The sequence below is a fragment of the Bactrocera oleae genome, chromosome 5 (genome assembly GCF_042242935.1).
Source record: "Bactrocera oleae isolate idBacOlea1 chromosome 5, idBacOlea1, whole genome shotgun sequence".
Classification (NCBI taxonomy): domain Eukaryota; kingdom Metazoa; phylum Arthropoda; class Insecta; order Diptera; family Tephritidae; genus Bactrocera; species Bactrocera oleae.
Genome location: NC_091539.1, coordinates 38789174 through 38801455, shown reverse-complemented (window position 1 = coordinate 38801455; position 12282 = coordinate 38789174). Strand labels below are relative to the sequence as shown.

Sequence of the window (12282 nt, the reverse complement as noted above, 5' to 3'; positions counted from 1 at the left end):
TGAAAATTGATTTTTCTTTGATTATAGTCTGTTCAACCGAACAATCATTTATTAGTGAAGCGAATAACATAATTAAATTTCAGATGTTCCATAGAAGCTTCCATGAACTTGTAGACAAATTTGTATTACACAGGACAGTTACTAAGCATACGCAGTGTTAAGAACACTCGCCACGCCTAATTTATTTATGAATTTTAATGCCCAAGATTATAAAATATAATGTTAAATATGGTTCGAGCATTCAGGAAAAAGCCGAAACAAACCGCGTGGTATCGAAAAAGAATGTATGAATTCGAGCTATGTTAGTCATAAAATCGACACAATCTGATGACAAAAATATGTAAACTCGGCTCTCATCTACTTTTAGCTTCAATAAAACGATCAGCAGGCTTTCAAGCGGAGATGTTTGCCATCAAGGCAGCAGTAGTTGTGTCGCTCTCAAGTGTAGATTCCTCCAGAGAGGTGTGTATTCGCTCCGATTGAAGAGCTGCTAGAGTGGCCTTGAGAACGCTGACAGTGCGCTCAAGACTAGTCAAGGAGTGTTCAACCTCTTTATCAGTAGTATCAAGCTACTTTGTTATCCCTCATTTGGGTACCGGGTCAAAGAGTAATCGTTGGATTCCAAAGCCGATTATCTTAATAGAGAGGACACCGTTATTCTAATTTCAACAGATTTGCAACGAGTCATTTTGTTCAAAGGAGTTTGGCAAGTGCTGATCAAGAACCAAAACTTCTTCGGCTGCGAGAACTTTGTGGCCCAAAATAGAATTCCAGAAGTCCCCCGAACTACTCATTGGCGATCGGTAAGGAGTTTTCGGACTACACAGCTGTTTAAGAGTGATCCTTCAATACTTTTGGTGCGAAGACTAGCCCTACAACTTAACTTAACCGTAACTTTCGCATTAGCGATGTATTAAATGTGCTACAAAATCCTAATCTGTGAAGCGTGTCCGTAAATGAGAGAACAGCGCAAAGTTATCAGTTAAGCTTCGCTGCTTTTTTCGTCACATTTAAATCAGCATATGTACTTGTATTGCTCTTAGTGCGCGTGCACTAATGTATTTCAATACCACAAATGCAAATCAGGAACGTCGTTAGTGGCGGCACAATGATGGATCAAATAAATCAAATCATAAAATATGAAGCGAAAAGTAATCCCCAAGGAAAGCGCAAGAAAATTGCGTGCACAAAAAATATTGTGGAGTTCAAGCGGAAAATAAGTGTAAGAAAGCGTACAAAACTGAGTTGAAAGAGGAAACCAGAAAGGCAAAGGAAAACCGGTAAGATGTAGGGCAAAGAGTGCTGCGGTAAGCAGCGGCCGTTTTGACAGACAGAAAAGTTGTAGCACAAAACATAGCACACCCTCTCACTAACATACACATACACTTATATTCAAGGTCGCATTCAATTTAAAAGCGACACATACGAACTATGTGGCTTTCAAATAATAACCCAGCTTTTTACTGCTGACACAGTGATTGATGATTAACGTACGGATTGACAATTGTGACAAAAGAAAGCAATATATAAAATATAAAACTAAAAGTCTAAGCTCGTGCCCTGAATGGAAGAGATTACTAGATATTTATTACTTGCAAAAGTATATACAATATAAATAAATATTTAAATAGATACATTTTTTTTCTTTAGCTATCTTGAAAATATCGTTCGAAATGACGAAATAAGAAGAATAAATATAAATTCGGTAACACCAAAACTATAAAACTTGCTTTTGATCTATTCAGTTTTTATGGCAAATTTCTTCGGAGATCGCACTATTAGTTTAGGCAATAACCTATGCCAAATTTCGTGAAGATATCTCGACAAATGAAAAAGTGTTTCATGCAAGCTCTTGATCCCGATCGTTCCGTTTATATGGCCACTATATGCTAAAGTAGATCGATAGCAGCTCTTACGACAAGTGAACAACTTCATGAGGAAAAAAGGGCGTGTGCAAAATTTCAGATCGATGTCTTATGTACAGACGGATAGATAGACGGACATGGGTAAATCGACTGATCTCGTCTTGCTGATCATTTCATATATATTATATTTTATAAAGTTTCTTTCGTTTCTTTCTGAGTATTACAAATTTCGTGGCAAACTTAATAGTGGGTGGCGCTTTGTGATTTTTAATTTCCCGTATAAATAACAAAGGAATATTTTCTTTATTATTTAGATTTTTAATGCATTTGTACAAATTATTTTCTAAGCCGGCTCATGCAAAAGTTATTCGAGGTCAAAGTCCAACTTTAAATTGCAAAAGCTTTTTTTAAAACTTTTTCATAAAGTCATATTTTTAAAGTTCGAAATTTTTAGATTCTCCTTAATATATATATATATATATGTCTACACACTTGTATATTCCTCAACTTGCATTTGTGTACGTGTATCATTTGAATTGCTTAGCTTTTACTTTTCGCTGTCGTTTCCCATTTACTTTGCCTCAATTTAATGCTCCAATCGAAAATGTTTTAAAAATCACAGTCATCGAAATTGACATTGGCACTGTCGAATTGCTGTTAATATGCCGCAGCCTCTTCTCTTCATTTTTCACCTCTTTTTTCCTTTTTGTTTTGCAATGTCAATGAGTTTTACTTTACGATTCCCTGAAATGTTTTTAGCGAAGTGGTTAAACTTGCCAAATGCCAGAAAGTAGGTTAGTGCCTGCCTTGCTCTCGATTTGATTTACCAAGAATTGCGGCAAAAGATTTAAGTGGAAAGTGCATAACATACTGTGTAAATAGATATGTGTGGCATGAGCAACGTTGTGTTGACTGTATTGTGAAAGCTCACTCAAAGCATCAGAGGTGAGCAGTCAAAGGCTTGCTCTCCCACTTACGCTTTTTGCTGGCTTTAGTTTCTTCACTTAGTTTGCCCTTTTCAGTGCGAGCATTTTATACCTATCACCTGCGTTATTTCTTCGTTCATGTAATTCCACATTTCATGGTGTGTGTGTGTACCATAAATAATGTTATATATATCCATGTGTATATGTTTGCCATGCAAAGGAGGTGAGTGGTAAGTTGTCTATGGATGGGCACATCATTTTTTATACAACGTTGCGTGAAATGGTTTATGAACCTGTGCATGCGCATGTGACAAGGCGTAACGGTAAGTTATATGGCAGTTGCATTACCCACCAATTCGTGCATAAAGAAAAATGAAATGATGTCAAGTGGTGAAAGCTGCAAAATGTTTTATATACTCATTGCTTGTTTGTAAGTTGACAAGAGTAATGCAAATAGAGTGTCGTAGAACGTGCGGAAAGGAGTGCAGTAGTTAGTTGCAAGTAACAATTTTTTGAGGTTAAGTCGGTGCAGATTTGGAAGAGAGTAGCTTGATTGCTCTAACCATAACTCTATTGTATCCACTTGTGAATTTCGAAAAATAAATTTTTCATAGTCGACGATGAAGATTGTTCCGACACGGGTGAATCGATAAACTGGAAACTTTCACACGCCCTTTTTATATAAGTTTGTCAGGTAATGATAAATGAATTACATTTTGGATGTTTCGATTTTGTAAGCCACTCTGAAGTCTAATTTTTTCATCAAAAACGAGTTCCCGACCGCCATATTATCAGAGATAGAAATGTGGACCAGTTCTTTAATCATTACCTGTGTTCATCTGTAGTAATATTTAAATTGGTCGGTTTTTGGATTTGAGATAATTTTAAGTAGGAAAATCTTCCTCGCGGCCAGACATCTCTTTTCTGGAGATTAATTTGATTAATTTGCTAGATAAAAAGCCTATTCAAAAGATTTTGATTTGCAAGTGGATATACCCCTTAAATGGGTTTTTCTAGATATGTTAGATAGGTATGGTGCCTTGTAGAATAACAAATTTAATTCATTAATTTTTCACTATCGTTAAAATATCACAATGAACCAAATGTTATACTTGTAGTACTTTGATATATTACTTTACCCAAACCTGACCTATGTGTGCAAAACGAAAAAGAGAACAAACATTTTAAAGAAACTATGGTAGAGATCAAAGTTACACTTAAAACTCAAAAAGTAAAAAGGTTTTGCCGCAAAAAAAAATCACCAACATTAATTTCACTGTGCAACATTCTATCAAAACGGCAGCATGACGATGAGTTCGACACCGGACCTTAGCTACCCGATCGGTGCCTTTCTTATCACAACATTGTCACTTGACATAACCATTTACTAAAACCACCCGCGACGCGTGGTTACGTAAATGCTACAACAATATTGTGATATAATGCAAGTTCAAATAGCTGCAACAACAAAAGCGAAAAATAAAATGCAGAAACGTGATAAAAAGGAGAAAAAAAACATCAATCACTCGACCATCTTGAAAACGAGTATTATATTATATTTGATGCAACATTTACTTGTAGTTGCCACATTATTACAACACTCACAGACATGTGCTTGTACTCGTCTTTTTGTGGAATTCCTACTACAATCGCCTTTTGTGAGAACAGCAGTTTTTGTGACAAATCATATTATCTGGTAAGTACACAATTTTTTCGTAATCGAATGAAAGCAATGGCTAACCAATGGTGAAGAAAATGAAAAATAAATGTTCGGTTGGAGTTAAAGTATTTTTTCTCTGCCGTTTAATAATTTAGTAAAAAATATTGAAGCAATAACATTTATGTTACTGTTAAAGAGGCTTGAAATATTTTCATCTTTCAATCATAGCCAAATTTATTATAATGTTAAATGAGCTACTATTTATCCACATTGAACAGTTTGAAAATTTATTTATAATAAAAGAGTTGATTCTCAGCTCAGCTACATGATAAAAAAGTTCACAGTAGAGAAGTGGCAAACCGTAAATGGCATTGCATTACTTATTATTGTTCGAGATGGTCTTCATAGGTTAACCACAGAGAACGGATCTAAAAAAGGTGGAAACAGATTATTTTTTTGATTATTTTATGTGTCAAATTTAACCAAGTGGTGTTCTAAGTGTGAGCTTGAATAAAAGCGAAATCGAAATTTTTTTGGTGAATATATATTTCATATATTGTGTATGGGTCTATTCGTTTGAACCAATTTTTCTTCTTTAAATTAGGGCTATCGGAAGTTATGGTAATATGTTACCCTGTTGCTTTGTCCAATATTTGCTAGAATATAAGAACAGCAAATTTTTCAGTTCAGTTTTTTTTTATTGTATACCACAGCTTTCAAACCCCCAAAATATATTTTCTTAATAACGGAAAGAAACTTTGAGGTATTAGGCGCGTACGTCACTACACCATCTACAGTTGATATTTTCCTCCTTTTCTACTTTCTGAAGCACGTCTTTAAGTTCTGTGTTGACGTAGCAGAAAAAACGTGTAAAGGAAGGTAAGCATCTCTGTATTGTGTTAACATGGCGTATGAGTTACATTTACTTGCTGTAAACTTGAAGTAAATTCAGGCAACTGCTTTTGAAGCAACATTTTTTAATTACCACGAATGTTATTGCCTAAAATAAGCATACAGTTACGAAGAAAAATTTCAGTACTTTTAATAAAAGAGCTTAAGCCACTACTGTTTCATAAAATAGGAGGAAAAAAAATTTTCAAGCTGCATTCATTATGCATTATGTTTTATTATTTTGGACTAATTATTGTAAACAAAGAATTATCATATTTAATAACTTTAAAATGGTTCAAGTATATATAATTAGTTAAAGAATTGATTAGTACCATTTTCTAAGCCTAAGTTCCAAAATTTCGTACATATAACCGATACATACTAAGAAGAAAAATTCTTATAAAGTTTGTCAGTTGTTTGGAGGTGACTCAGGTTTGTAAAAAAACTAAAAAGATTAAGATTGGAATTACGGAAAAAGCTTAACCACAAGTCTAGAAAGGAACCCATTTTGATTTTTTTTTTTCAATAATGGAAAATAGGTACTGTGCATATCAGTACCCACTTGACCTATTCTAACCAAGCTCGACAGGTAACATTATCTGGACATTCTTATAATAAGATGTGTAAATTTGCGAAATACAACTTACCTACAACACCATACAACACAATTTTAAGTTATATGTGACTCTTTTTTTATTTACATTATATGTACAAATAAAACACCAATTAAATTAATATATCGGGATAAAAGCTTGCCCAAACAGTGTCATTAAGATATGCCACATGAAGTATAAAAATTGTCAAAATCGGGGCATAAATGTACACGCCCCCAACTACCGAATATGTGGACCTGAGTGCCTATGGCTGTCTGTTTACTGCAAATGATGGTTACGGTGCTGGGGATATTATTGATATTATATAGGATATTTTTCTGATAATATTGCACCCTTCTCTCAAAAATGGATAAAATTGGGTCAATACTTCTATATACCTAATTTAAAGATTCTCGAAATTCTGGTTTATTTTAAACCATATACTATATAAGCCACTATGTGAGATATCTTTGCAAAATTAGGTGAACGTAAAACGGGTAAAATTGGTCAACGATTTACCCTAGCTACCATATACTAAATATATTGAGTTTCGTTATTTTAGCAGACTTTATGCCGAATGTGTCAGCCAGTGTGTGTGTGCTCAAAAAATTGCATGGAAACATATTCTCGAATATACTTGAGTAATGCCACAATCAGTCCATACCTTTTTTGACTACAACTGACCTGAAGCCGTGTATTTGGGTTAATATATGTGATACTTCAAACTTTGCGTAAACATTATGTGATTTAGCGCTGAATATGAGTGAAATTGGTCTAGACCGCGGTCTTAGCCCCTTATCCCAATTATAATGATTTCCAATTCACTTCACTCGTATACCCAATATATTAAATTTAGCCTCTTTGGTTGGATTTATATCACATATAATATGTTGATTTGAATACCAATCCTTCGGATATGAAGCAAAATATAGTAAGCAGAGTAAGTGAATCTACGAGCTATAATATAAGTTAATAAGTTATTAAACATGATTGTAATCCTTTCGACCTTTCGACCTTTCGTCGAATACTGAATGTTGAATTCTTTCGCAACAATTTTTAATATAACGTTTTGCCAACACTTATTATTTCGCCGGCTTTGATCTTTGCGAGATTATAAAATGTTACAGTTTCGCAAAACACGTGTTATAAGAAACTATGGTATATAAGAAAAAGGCTATGTTCACGGTTTCAATCATAACCATAACCTAATTTGGGAAAGCAAACAAGTTTTGTAGAATCACTCCCTGTATACTATCTGAGTTTTATACCCGGAACACGGTATATTAAGTTTGCCACGAAGTTCGTAACACCAGAAAGAAACGTCGGTGATGAGCTGAGTTGATTTAGCCATGTCCGAAATTTTGCACATGTCTTTTCCTCACTAACAAACTGCTTATATGTCGGAACGGCCGACATCGGACCACTATAGCATATTGCTGCCATACAAACTGAAAAGTTTGAATGCAGTGCTTGTATGGGAAACGTTTTTGTATTTGACGTAATAAAATCACGAAATTTGGCATGAGTTATTTCCTAAAGCAGCAATGTAATCTTCGAAGAAATTGTTTAGATCGGATCATTTTAGCATATAGCTGTCATATTAACTGAATGATCGGAGTAAAGTGCTTGCATGGAAAAATGTTTAATATTATATGACGATGTATCTTCAAGAAATTAGATCGGAATCAAGTTTTTGTAAAGAACCTTTGTATTTGTGAAGGGTATTACAGCATCGGTGCAACCGAAGTTAACGTTGTTTTCTTGTTTTGTTGAAGTTTCCTTTAAATCCTGTAATTTTTATTTTTAAGGAATTATTGTTCCACTAATTTATTTTGTATACCTTTCATAAATCCGTACACCGATTAAATATGTAGAATTGCGCTCAACCAAATATAAATGCAGCGCATCTTTGTTGTCATTGTTGCGTAATACGCAGCTGTTGTCATTCACATTCAGCATTCACCTTTCTCAGCAACAAACCGAGCTCATAAATACTTGCATATTTTTTTGCAGTTAGTTGCTTTGTTACGCTTTTTCGCTCCGAGCAAAATGAAATCTTAACTCGAAATGTCAAGCATTTTGCTGCTAAAAGAAAATAAAAGCCTTGCCCCAAATATGGAAATAGTCAAAAAATAATGGCGAGAAAGCAGGGCACAGCTGCTGTATAAGTTATACAAGAAAAATAAGAATAACAAAATGACAAAAACCAACAAATAAAGCGTAGAACATTATAACTGCAACAATAAGCTAGCTAAATATAGTTAAAGAACAACAACAAACAACAGCCAACAACGGAAAGTGGAATGACAGAAAAAGTCACGTGAACATAAGAAAAGTGAAAATGTATGAACATTTTCTGAAATGCGTTGTTATTGTTGGCAGTTTTTATTTCTCAAGCTCAGCTGATGCTAACATTTCAAAGCAGCTGCAGTTACGCCTTTCCACAAATGTGTTTGTGTTGGGCGTACAAGTTGAATAAGTGGCCCAAGTGCAGATTACATAGGATATCTTAAGAAATGAGATATATTTTTAGCTTCGTTTACCATTTTTTTTTATAACACAAAACAAGCTTTTTCAGGTATTAGACGCCTCCATTGCAGCAACAGTTTTAGTTCAATTTGTTGTTGTTTTTTATTAATATCTGCACCCTTCTTTGCTTTCTCGGGTACATTTTTATGTTGTGTGTTGACGTTTGTAGTAGCAGCAAAGATATATACAGTTGGGTAAGCATTTTTGTATTTTGGGGTATACATGTATGAGTGACATTTACATGCTGAGGGCTATAAGCAAATTCCGACAACTACTTGTGAAGCTGCATGTTTTTAATTACCACGAACATTAAACCTAATAAGCCTAAAACAGGTATACACCGATGAGGAAAAGTGTGCGCATTCTTAACAAAAGGGCATCTGACAGAAATTTGTGAACCAAAATTGTTTCATCTGATGATGGTGATGGTAAATTATTTTTTTATAATCACAACATTTTTAGTATAATCTTCAAAAATTTAATGGTGCAAAAACGAATAAAATACTTGGAATTAAAAAACATTTAAATATTTCTACAAGAACTAAAGGAATGATAAAAAATTTGTTTACGAACTTTTTTCTTAAAGTATAATTTTTTTTAATTCTAAACGATTTAAAAGTGTAGTTTTGTTTTTATATATTAAAAAGTTAATGACAACGTGGACCCCAAAATACTTAATATAATGAAAGAAGTATTTCCTTAAAGTTTTTCGATCAACGGGGGAATAAACTCTTCTCCCAGAAGAGAGCAAACAATAAATAATTAAAATCAAAATGAAACAAAAAAGGAATTGCTTAGTTCGGTTGTAACCTAATATTTTTTACTAATACAACGAGTTTAAAGTTTGATTAGGGCTAGTAGAAGGTCTGGACAGATTACTTAAATTTACTCAAGAAAATCTTTCCATGCAATTACGCTCTTTGAGCACCAGGACATACTATTACCAAGTAAAGACGTTCTCTAAGTTTCAATGTCTCATAGAATAACCGCTATTTTCGTTCAAAAGTCAGCCATAAGTACTCTGCTCCACATATTCGAATTGATAAATTTCAATACGATTTCGACCATTTTTATTTTAATTTTTACGCCATCCATAACGAGAGAATTCGTCCTCAGCAATGTTGGTTGATGTAGCTTTGGAATTTTGTGAGATATGTACGTTAAACCTTTTAGGGAATGGCAACTTTAGGTTTTTGCTTAATCACACTTTGTGGGCCTGGCAATAGCCCCATAACGCCTGTCTGCAATACCAACCTTCGCATTGTACCAAGGGCTATGTGTTTAAAGTATAATATGTAGGTATTATTGTTTGCCCAGACAGACAGTCACTCGGAATTACACTCGCTTTGTCATCCCGATGATTTTAATATATATAACTCTATTAGGGTATTCACAAGGTGTCATATTGTGTCATATTAACTTTACTAACTTAAACTTGTTTACTTTTTTTATTGTTGACGTTTAAGTGTCTAAAATTAGTAAATTAAATAAATTTCATAAATTTCTTTAATAATATGGAAGGAAGCCACGATATTCAGGTAAATTAAGTTGAAGAAAAGTGAAATATAAAAATATTTTGTTGTTTCTGTAGTATATATAATTTCCTTGTAGGTTTTACAAATAACCGATAGGTGAACAAATCTGTTATATTTTCGGTTGTAACATTTTCCGAGAGTATAAAAACATGTTTTCCATTTTATGGTGGTCACAGACCTTTCATATTCAATGAAAGATCAAACAGGTTTTCGTATGCTATTATACCCTGAATAGGGTATATTAAGTTTCCCACGATGTTTGTAATACCCAGGAGGAAATATCGGAGACTCTACAAAGTATATGTATATAAAATGATCATCTGTATATATGCAAACTAGTCCCTCAGTTTTTTAAAATGTCGTTCTAAAATTTTTTCTCTTCAAGAAGCTGTTTATTTGTCTGTACGACCGATTTGGACCACTATAAAATAAAGCTGTCATACTAGCTGAACGATTGGAATAAGAAGCTTGTATGGAGAGCTTTTTCATTTGACAAGATATCTTCAAGAAATGTGTTATTGTCTCAGTCAACGGAACAACCTCCGAAGAAATTGTTCAGATCGAGTCACTATAGAATAGAACTGCCTTATGAACTGGCTGATCAAATCTTTTTAAGGAATCTTTTGTATTTGTGAAGGGTATTAAAGCAACCGAAGTTTTTTCTTGTTTTTCTTGAAAAATGTTGTATGTATCTCCCATATATAATGATATAGTTGTCGGATCTGGCCGATTCCGACAAATGATCAATATAATGCACCTACGTATGTACTGAATTTCTTTCGGATATCTCAAAAACTGACTAACAAATTTTTATAATCCCTAAAAGATAAACTTTACTTTAAAAATCGCTGGGGCGAAACCGGTTTTGGATCCATATTCTTTTGGGCAAAGTTGTTCAGAATGATTCGTAGAATATTTCCGCGTATGCCATTGTTTTTTTTTTTGCCTCCCTGTAAATCATCCCTCTCTAATATACATACATATTCTTTATAAAATATATTTTAAAATGTTATCTTAACATCTTCTTCACAAAAACTGTTATACAATATTATTCACACATAGGTATATACAATGCACATTCACTTATTTAACCACATGTCAGTTTTATCAAATCCACCATATTTAAGTGTGTGCATCAGCGATAAATAGGCCAATTAGTGGAACACGTGTCTTACAACAAAAACTTAGCTCCGCGTTAATGCATTTGACACACAGTCAGCGTACGAGGGAGTGAGTGACTGAAGAAGGCGTGTCGAAAATATGACTAGACATATATGTGTTTGTGAATATGTAGGTGAACGGTTATGCCAGAATACAAATGTTAGACATTCTGTTTGTTATCGGCATCGTCGTCGTCACACAGCTGCGCGCCATAAATTATGCTAATGAATTTTTTGTGTGTACCTTGGAATCGGCAAAGGCACATCGTGCACACACACACTTACGAACGCAGAGTGGAGGTTCCCTCAAGGTGCTGCTAGTACTATAAATGGAGCAAAGCATTTACATATGACTAGGTAATGTTATAGATGTACATATTTCAACATATACATATGTGAGTGATAAAGTGGCCTGATTACAAATACTTACTCGCTCAAAACGACATACTTTGGTGTGCGACATATTCAATTCAAGCATATGTATGTTGGGAGTATATTAAATACTTGTAAGGTATAAATATAATTTCTGCGTGTCAAATTAAATAAAATGCTGCCTGGAGAACTGTTTTTTAAAGATATGTGTAATTGCTGAGAAAGCTTTATCCCACGAGTTTGCACACATTTCAAAGCAGAGCGCAAACAAATACTTACTTACTTAGACTATTCTTAAAACCAATTAGTTATTATTTGGCTTAGAAAAATGAGATGAATTAAAATTAAGCTAATTCAAGTGGATATGTTCTAAAGGTTATATCAGCAACGTTACAATCCATATCTGTGAAAAAAATGCGGACTTCAATACCGATTTTCAATAGAACTTAATCAATCATTGAAATGTGTTTTGAAGACTATGAAGGTTCAAGTACTTTCTAAACGGTTCTTTTTACTTGGTTCTTTAACATATCTAAAGGAATTGTAATTTTGCCGCTGATGATACTTAGCTTTAAAATGTATTAAGTTAAAAGTTCAGAGCAATATTCAAGAAACTTATAATTATTAAAAATAATAAAAAGTTTGTTTACTCGCTGAATATTCAAAAGTGGAATTAGTAGAAAAATTAAGCTGGGTTTGATATAAGGCTATCGTCACTGCAGCCAGACAATTTTATCGGTGCAATTTTACA

The 12282-nt window shown here is 33.7% G+C and overlaps 1 protein-coding gene and 1 long non-coding RNA gene across 3 annotated transcripts in view; both read right to left on the bottom strand.

Moving 5' to 3' along the window:
* Window positions 1-12282, bottom strand: part of LOC106616707 (uncharacterized) — a 116085-nt gene that overhangs the window by 76973 nt on the left and 26830 nt on the right. The window lies entirely within an intron of this gene.
* LOC138857391 (uncharacterized) lies at window positions 6011-8024 on the bottom strand. The gene is made up of 2 exons (XR_011396457.1): window positions 7776-8024; window positions 6011-7723 (listed from the first exon to the last, which is right to left on the bottom strand). It is a non-coding gene; the product is annotated as an uncharacterized lncRNA (long non-coding RNA).